We start from the raw sequence: 8,736 nt of genomic DNA on the forward strand, positions 1-8,736 counted from the left end.
TTATGTGGATGAATTGCTTTGCAGAACAGAAAGTTGAAGAGGGGTGAGCAGGGCTTTTCTTTGTGTCTTAAATTCATTTGGCTGATAAAATTCACAGCAGGCTTGAAACCTTTTTTTTCTCCCCCAAGCTTGTAAATCAATTACGCATAAGCGGATATGACATAATTTGGAGACGGGAAGTGATCTGCTTCCTCTGCCTTCTATTTTAGCTGTGGCTCTTGGAAAAGTACAAATACGAGACTTCCAAAGGAGACTAGCAAATATAGGGTAACAATCTATACTGTGTCACTTCTAACAACTTTCGTAGCGGGTCTGCAGGACATCACTTGCATACATGATAGGCATATGTGTGCTTCCTGGTGCTACCTTTTGTGAAAACACCTTTTGTTGCTGTGGATATTTTGTCAGCACCCCCTCCGTTCTTCGGTGAAGCCTGAATGAGCCAGCGTTGTTGAAGCTGTTGAGCCAAACAGCATGGAAACTATAGAGCAGGTTGTTTTTATAGTCTTATGTCAGTAAACCCCCAAGATAGAAAAATGGGAAAGCTTTTAGCATTAATTTATTTTTGAAAAATGGATAATTCAATTAATTTATTCTTTGAGGGGGTTGGATTCGTACAAAAATATGTGCAAAAGCACATCACTTCATTTTCTCTATCTCTAATCCTATGGCTATCGAATTAGATCATAAAACGCATTTAGTAGTATTCAAAATTTGCTTTTTCAGTACAATTGATGGAAAATAAGCACATGATTAAGTTTTACTTTAGGATTTTAAAACTAGTTATGTGTCTATTGAAAGTTCAGCCTTTTTTCACAAGTATAAACTTTTAGAAATCAGAAAAAATATTTTAAATGATGATCAAATATTGAAGATCTTCTCCTTCCTCATTCCCTCCCTCTCTCTTCCACTTTGTCTACTTGCTTGTTCTTTTTTCCCCCCCAGTTATACATGTTTTTTTTTAATTTTATTGATTGGAATATTTGCAAACCAATATGACACTTAATCGCTAAGAGCTGTTGGTGTTCCTTGAAATAATCATTGTCAATAATTTTTACCTTTTCAAATTAGAAATAGTTCTACAAGTAAAATTCCCATTATTCCATTGGGTGGCACTTTCTCCCATGGTCCTTTCACTCTGAATTTCAAAAGGACAGACAAGTATTCTGTTGTAATTGTCCCAACTAGCACCATTGAAAGGTAGATGTGATACCAACTGCTGAAATCATTGAATCATCATTCTCTGGGCTAAACCCCATGCTAACCATTGGCAATCTAGTATGACATTTCTCAAAAACTAACTGACACCCAAGTGGATTCCAACTATAGGGTTGGCAAATCTTTACGAGAGCAGGCAGCCTCATCATCTCAGAACACCTGATGGGTTTGAACTACCAACCTGACTGTTAGCAGTTTCCTGCCACCAGGACTCTCTTTATAGGTCAGAATTGTCCTGTTGAGTAGATAGTATTATTATCCATATTTTACACACTAATAACTAAAGAATAGGAGATCATCTAAGGCCATACCTACCCTGTTTCCCCGAAAATAAGACAGTGTCGTATTAAGTTTTGCTCCCAAAGATGCGCTAGGTCTTATTTTCAGGGGATGTCTTATTTTTCCATGAAGAATACGGTATACATGTATGTTTATTGTTTTATTAAAAGAGACCTCACACTTCCTGTCTGCTCCGGCTGCGCTACAGCCAACATTGAGGCTGCGCGGCGGCGCCTGCCACTATGGTCCAGAGTCCAGAGCTCCGATAGCTTTGGGGGGACTTATTTTCAGGGAGGTCTTTTTTTCGGGGAGGTCTTATCAGGGGGATGCCTTATATTTCAGGGAAAGGCAAAACTGTGAGTAGGTCTTATTTTCGGGGGATGTCTTACTTTTGAGGAAACGGTAGTAGTTTGGCTACCAGGCCTATCTGATTCCCAAGCCCAAGATCTTGACCTCATAGCAATGGATTTTAACACTGCTCTTGATTTCTTAAAGTCATTCAGACTAAGCTAGAATGTCAATCTGCCTGGGGTCACTCTAGACAAATGACAAGAATACATCTGTTCACAGGTTTATCACAGAAATCACCATCTTCCCCTTGAATATGAAAGGATCAAAAGGAGCTGCTCTGCTTGGTGCCATGAGCAGCATCAAGCCCTTCAGATAGAAATGATTCCTCAAGTGACCGAGTCTTCACCTCCAGCTTTCAAGCAGGCCACACCTGTCGTAGAACCACTGAACTTGTCCACCATATATAAAGACTGCCAAAGAATACAACCTCACTCAAGGTAGTTGGCAAAAGTGAAACAACTGGAGACATTAAGATTGAGTAAATTCGGTTGGGGGGTTGGGGGTGGGGAGGAGGGACCTGCACTATTTGCATGCAAAAGATAAGGAGTTTTGCTTTTAGTTGAATTGTTCTGAATATACAGTCTACCCCTTCATGTCTTAAAACAATACTCTTCATTTGGACACGAAAACCTGCCCAATAACCTGTTCACAGTAACTATTCTCATGATCAGGAAGGTCTTTTGAACTCAAATTCTTCAGCAGTTAGCAGTTTAAATACGTGTAATTCTTTCATGTATTTTTCTTAAGATACTTGTCATCTTCTGCAAGCATATTTCTCTAAGCAGAAGAGTCCCCAGTTTCTAATGCCATTGTCCTTTCTTTTGTCCCATGGGTGAGAAAATCCGTGTGGAGGAAAGGCACATGCTTTATAAGCTTTTTATATATGTAACTTTGGCAACTTAGCACTTAAGGGCCCTATGATTTTGCATTGGCATAATTTCATATTTTCTTTGAAATGAAAATGAAATTTACAATTTCTCTTGGGGGGAAAAGTATTCCACAAAGAGCAGCTATTATTCATAATGTGTCACTTCTATAAGGGGGTGATACATTTTAAATTGCTAAAACCAAAACAATTGAGTGTGTTAACTCCTTTCTGATTACAAGCCTTAAAGCTAAATAGTATTTACTGAACCGTAAAAGTCTGCTTCTTGGTCCCTCAGTCATTTTATTTTTATTTTAACCTTTCCCTTAATTACAGAAAATCTGAAGACATCTCCAACCCACCCACCCAAACAATACAACCAGCCATGTTTGTGTGTAGACTTTGTCCTGAAATGGTCCGTTCTTCTCAGTGTCTGGACCCTCCTCTTGTGGCAGCCAGTCTGTCCCAGCACCGCTGCTTTAAATAGGCTTCCCTTGGGTTCTGGCAAGTGAATGGAGATGTGTGCTCACTCGTCAGGGCAAAACAGAAGTACAAGCCATCGTGTCCCCTCATTAGGACACCTTTCTCTACCACAGTCACCAGCCACCTCCTCAGTGGGAACTAAGGCAGTAGCTTCTTTTAGTCTCACAAGCAGCTACTATTAGATTCATTTTATTATGAGGTCATCTTTCTGAGAGCAGAAGGCTAAGCACAGCACAGAGCAGAGGGCCGGGCGTGATGACATCATCAAGAAGCACGTGCCGCCCTCTGACCATCAGATGAGGCCACGTGGGCATCTGCTGTGTTGACCAAGCTCCTTCCTGGTGACCATAGGGAACTTGATGGGTCATTGTGACCTCCTTCAGTTTTCAGTAAGTTCTCCTAAAAGATATCCTTAAGTCCAACAGTGTTGCATCATTAAGGTGGCTATTCCAAGAGAACAGACTGACGACACCAAGTGCCTTCTGGCCATGACTACCATGGGAATGACCCTGGTCAATAAACCCATGACTCTCTGGCCCAGTCGCTCCTTCATGTGATCTTCAAACTCAAGAACACCCAGGAGTCAAGGCCATGGGCAAAGCAATAGCGCACTCACTGCCATCAAGTAGATGTGGGGGTCATAGTGACCCCATAGGGCAGGGTAGATCTGCCCCGTGCGTTTCTGAGACAGTAAATATCTACAGGAGTAAAAAGCCCCATCTTTTTCCTGAGGAGCTAGCAGCCTAATGCATCACCACTACGTCCGGGGCTCTGAAGACCAGAGGAACAGAGATGGATCCGATGGGAATGCACTTGACCGCTTTCTCACACGCCAAGATCCAGCAGACAGTCCTTTAGCCGGGCATGTGGGGGTCAGGAACTTGAAACGAAAGAAGCAGCATGGTCCACAATCACATCTCTTGGGACTATGACAGGCAGAAGTGTTTTCTTGATGATAGTACAACTTTACAGCCATATCCAGGGCCCAGCATATTTAGTTAAATAACCTATTGAGCAGTTCTGTTTGTGTTTACGATGTGGGAACTTATTGAAAATCTTGGTCCTTATCCCACATACCACTTACAAATGACTTAACATATTTGCCAGGTTAAACTCATAGAATTCTTTTACAACAAATATGTTTTTAAATTCTCAGTGATCTGATGTCTGTAGTAGCGGGTCTGAATTCAAATCTGGATTTCAATAACAAAAGGGAGGCATGGTGGCACTTTTGGGTAAGCATTGGACAGCTAACCACAAGGTTGGAGGTTCAAACTGACCGGCTGCCCTCAGGAGAAAGATGAAGCTGTCTGCTCTACTTCCAGAAAGATCTACTTCCAGAAAAATCGATAAGTCAGAATCTGCTCAATGGCAGTGCACAGGAACTTTGACAATTTCGCTGAGCCTGTCTGTACCTTATTATCTCTCATCAGTAAAAGGGGATTTCTTTTTAATCTACATGACTTTGAGGAGAATGGATGGAGATAATGTTTTAAAACATGTTACATAATATTGTATAAAAAGTCAACTCATAGAGATCATTCTTCATTTAAAAAAAAAAAGCTCCACCTCATTGTTTCGCACCTCCAAGTGGGCTTTGACACAAAACCATCTATGCACAGCAAAAGGAAACCCAGCCTCGCCCTGCCGTCCTCACAGTGGTTCCTCTGTTCCAGCCCCTGGATGCACCCACTATGTCAATCCATCTTGTGGAGGGCATACTGAAGGCAAAAATTATTAATTGAACCAAACTGTTTAATGGTGGGTTTGTGGGATAAGTTCAGTTTAATATCTAAAGATTACTTCCAGCCATTAGCTCGGGCACTCCCTTAAACTCGATGGATTCATTAAGGCTGGCTTCCATACGCGTTAGAAGTTCTGCCATATTTATTCTCCTTTTGATCAGGATCTACCTCTTAGGTCCATGATCAAAACAGTACTGGTCAACAGGCACCCGTCATCACTCTTGTGTCTTGATGCAGAAGAAGGTGGTGCACAGGGTCTCCAGTGACTGACTTTTGGAAGCAGATTGTGAGGAATTTCAGCTTGTTAAGAATGCTCTAACATCTCCAATCTGTCTCATTTAGTTTTACATTCCACCGATTTTCCCATTCATACACCTCTCTTCAAAAACATACTCAAGTGGTTCCCCAACGATTCTCTTTATTAAATTAGTAAAATGCACAAATAGTTTGTCTTAGTATGTTTACAGATTCACAACATCTCAGAGTTAGAGCCCCTGCCACCCCATTTGATGAACTTTCCCATAGTCACATAACCCAGCCCCCTGATTTCCAATACATGATTCTTTCTGAGACAACCTGACAACATGACCATAAAGTAAACATTTCTTCCATGCCTATATGTACTGAGAGCCCAAGGATTTTGTTGTTGTTGTTTTGTAGATGAATGATTGAGGTCTCATTGTTTCTTAATTTAGTATGTTTGTTTCCTATCTTCTGGTTTCCTTCAAATAATTGCACTAGAACAATCTTTCTTTAAGTAGAGCCAATATTGAAATCCATCACTCTTTTGCAATAGCCTTCACTATAGAAAATTAATCACACATAATTGAACGGAGCTGTTCACCATCTTGCACTTATAACAGAATCTGTCCTATGACTGAGGACACTGCTGGCTCACAGCGAGGACTGAACAAGGGCTTTGATGTGCTGCTGTGTCCACCTGACTGTGCCTCCTGAGTGCCATTCGTATGAGAACAAAATCCTTAACCTTAGTCTACAAGGCTCTGTATGTGCATCTATACTGTCTCTGACTCCACTCATCCTGGCTTTAGTGTCAGCATTTTGTATTCTCCTTGCTACAAGGTTTGCTCATGCTCTCTCTACTTCAAATGTTCTTCTTTTTTTAAAACCTAGGTAGCTCCTTAGACTTAAGAACTCAACAGATGGATCACTTCCTTACGATCCCCAACTAGATCAAAATCCCTATTTTGGAATCACACAAACTATATACCTGCTCCTTCATGGATTATGTCAGTTGCATATTAAACTTGTGATTCTATTACTGTCACCACCACGACAAACGAAGAGAGTGCAGGTGATGGTGCTTTTGTTCACCATTCATTCCCCGGGGTCTCTCTGCCCTGGGCTGCAGCAGCAAAGAGGCTCAAAATCTGTTATGGGTAAATGAAGAAATGAATGAGAAACGAGTGTCATATTCTAAACTGGCATGTGTGCTACAATGAAAAAAAGAACACTCACTGCCATCAAGTCGGTGGTGCCTCAGAGTGAATGAGTTACAACGAGTTTACTTGTTTTCCCCAAATTTTAATCTAATAACACAGAACATATTCACTGGAGCACATTGAAGGAGAGATACTTTAAAGGAAGAGGGAAAACAATCCTCTGCTGCTCCCTACGGATACAATCAGCCTAGATTTTAAACCATACTCAGCATATCCAAAGTCAGCCTAAACCAGACCCACTGCTTGTCACGTCTTCCAGCTGACAGAGACTCGGAAGGACAGAGTAGTGGAGCTGCCCCATGGGGTTTCCAAGGCTGTACTCGCCAAGGAATTAAACTGCCACTTCTTTGCCCCTGGAACATGGTGTATTTGAACTGTCGACCTTTGATGCACAGCTCAACGTTTAACCATTGAACCACCAGGGTTGCTTGGAGTTAATCAAAATAAGGCACATGAGACTAGGATGCCACCTTGTGGTGTATTTTCAAACTTACCATTTCCATTTTCTTACTTCCACAGAGCACATTTTAAACTATTGCACCTGAGGGAAGTGGACTCCTAGACGAAGTATCATTATTCATCAAATTTATATGATATGCACACACATATATAGCTCATGTAAATATCATTGTTGATTTCACATAGATGTTGGTTCAAAGCAGAGAATACCAGAAAGATACTTACTTGTATTTCATTAACTATGCAAAAACATGTGACTGGGTGGACCACAATCAACTGCGGACAACCTGGAGAAGAATGGTAATTCCAAAACGTTCCTTGTGCTCCTTCAGAACTTGTGCGTGGATCAAGAGGCAGCTGTGCGAATAGAACAAGAGACTACCGCATGGTTTAAAATCAGGAAAGGCGTGAGTCAAGGTGGCATCCTCCCATCATATTTGTTCAATCTATACTGAGAAAATATCAGAAAAGACTTGGGTTTCCATACTTCAGCTATATTGTAAGGAGGTATCAGTTCCTGGAAATGGACATCATACTTGGCAACGTGGAGAGGCAGTGAAGGAGGCGAAGCTCTCAATGAACTAGATCGACACAGTGGCTGCATCAATGGGTTCGGGCACCGGAAGAGGGTGAGGATGGAATGAGACCATGCGGTGTTTTATTCTATTGTACTCAGGGTTGCTATGGGGTGGGGCTGGCTTGATGGCACCTAACAACATTGACTTGATACAGAAGAATATCACTCCACGGTGTGAGTTACCGTGGAGTGACTTCGCTCATGGCCATGCATTGTAGAAAGAGTAGACATGCTCTACAGGGCAATCAAGGCTGTCTTCTGAGAAGGCTCAGTTGGGTTACTATCGTTTCAGCTAACAAATGAGTGCTTAACTGCTTGTATCACCGAGGGGCTCCTGGGAACTTATAGAATTCTCACACTGCCATTCAGTTGATTCTGATTCATAGAGACCCTATAGGGCAGGCTAGAACTGCCCCTGTTGGTTTCTGAGACTGTAACGCTATACAGAGTAGATTTCAAACTGTTTGCCTTGTGGTTAGTAGCCATAACTATTTCCTCAGGGACTAATAGAAGTATATAAATAATCTAATTAAAACCAACACATGTGTACAAGACCCAATTGAGCACTACTAGTACTTTAGAAGCTTCTTGTGTGTTTCCAAATCCTTTCTCTGTTGTCTCTATACCCCATCTCGTGTTTATTTCTCGATTGCCATCTCTGTATGTGTTAACATTACACGTCACTCTTGGTAGAGAGTCGGAAAAAGAGAAAGACCCCCAATGTGGTACAGAGTGACTGCAACAGTGTATTCAAATAGCAGCAACTGTGAGGATGGGGCAAGGCCCCGCAGGGTGTTGTACTTTGTTATGAATTGGAGCCAGTTCGATGACCCCAAATAAGAACATGAATATGAATAAATATTACTTTTAATTTAGCATGTACAATTTTTATGGTAAAATGGGAGCATACTGTATCTGTATCGCTTTTTGAATTCAATATTGACTGCTTGGGATTTAACATGGTGACGAGAGGAGTAACACATTCATTTTCACTCCTCTGCAGTATTTCATTGTATGACTATTCGAAGGGAAGGCCAATTTTATTGCTAAAAAAAGCATAGAAACATTTATTAAGCAAAAATACCAAAATGTGAAGACATTGTTTCTCAGCATATAGGGTCATATACTCCATAGAGGGTCCCTGTGAGCCCAGGAAATTACTCGGTGGCAGTGAGTTTGATTTTTTTCTAACCATTTTTATTAGGGGCTCATACAACTCTTATCGCAACCCATACACACATCCATTGTGTCAAGCATATTTGTACATTTGTTGCCATCATCATTCTCAAAACATTT

The sequence above is a fragment of the Echinops telfairi genome, unplaced genomic scaffold (assembly GCF_000313985.2).
Source record: "Echinops telfairi isolate 266 unplaced genomic scaffold, ASM31398v2 ScPeMD7_3533;HRSCAF=4204_0, whole genome shotgun sequence".
NCBI classification, from domain to species: domain Eukaryota; kingdom Metazoa; phylum Chordata; class Mammalia; order Afrosoricida; family Tenrecidae; genus Echinops; species Echinops telfairi.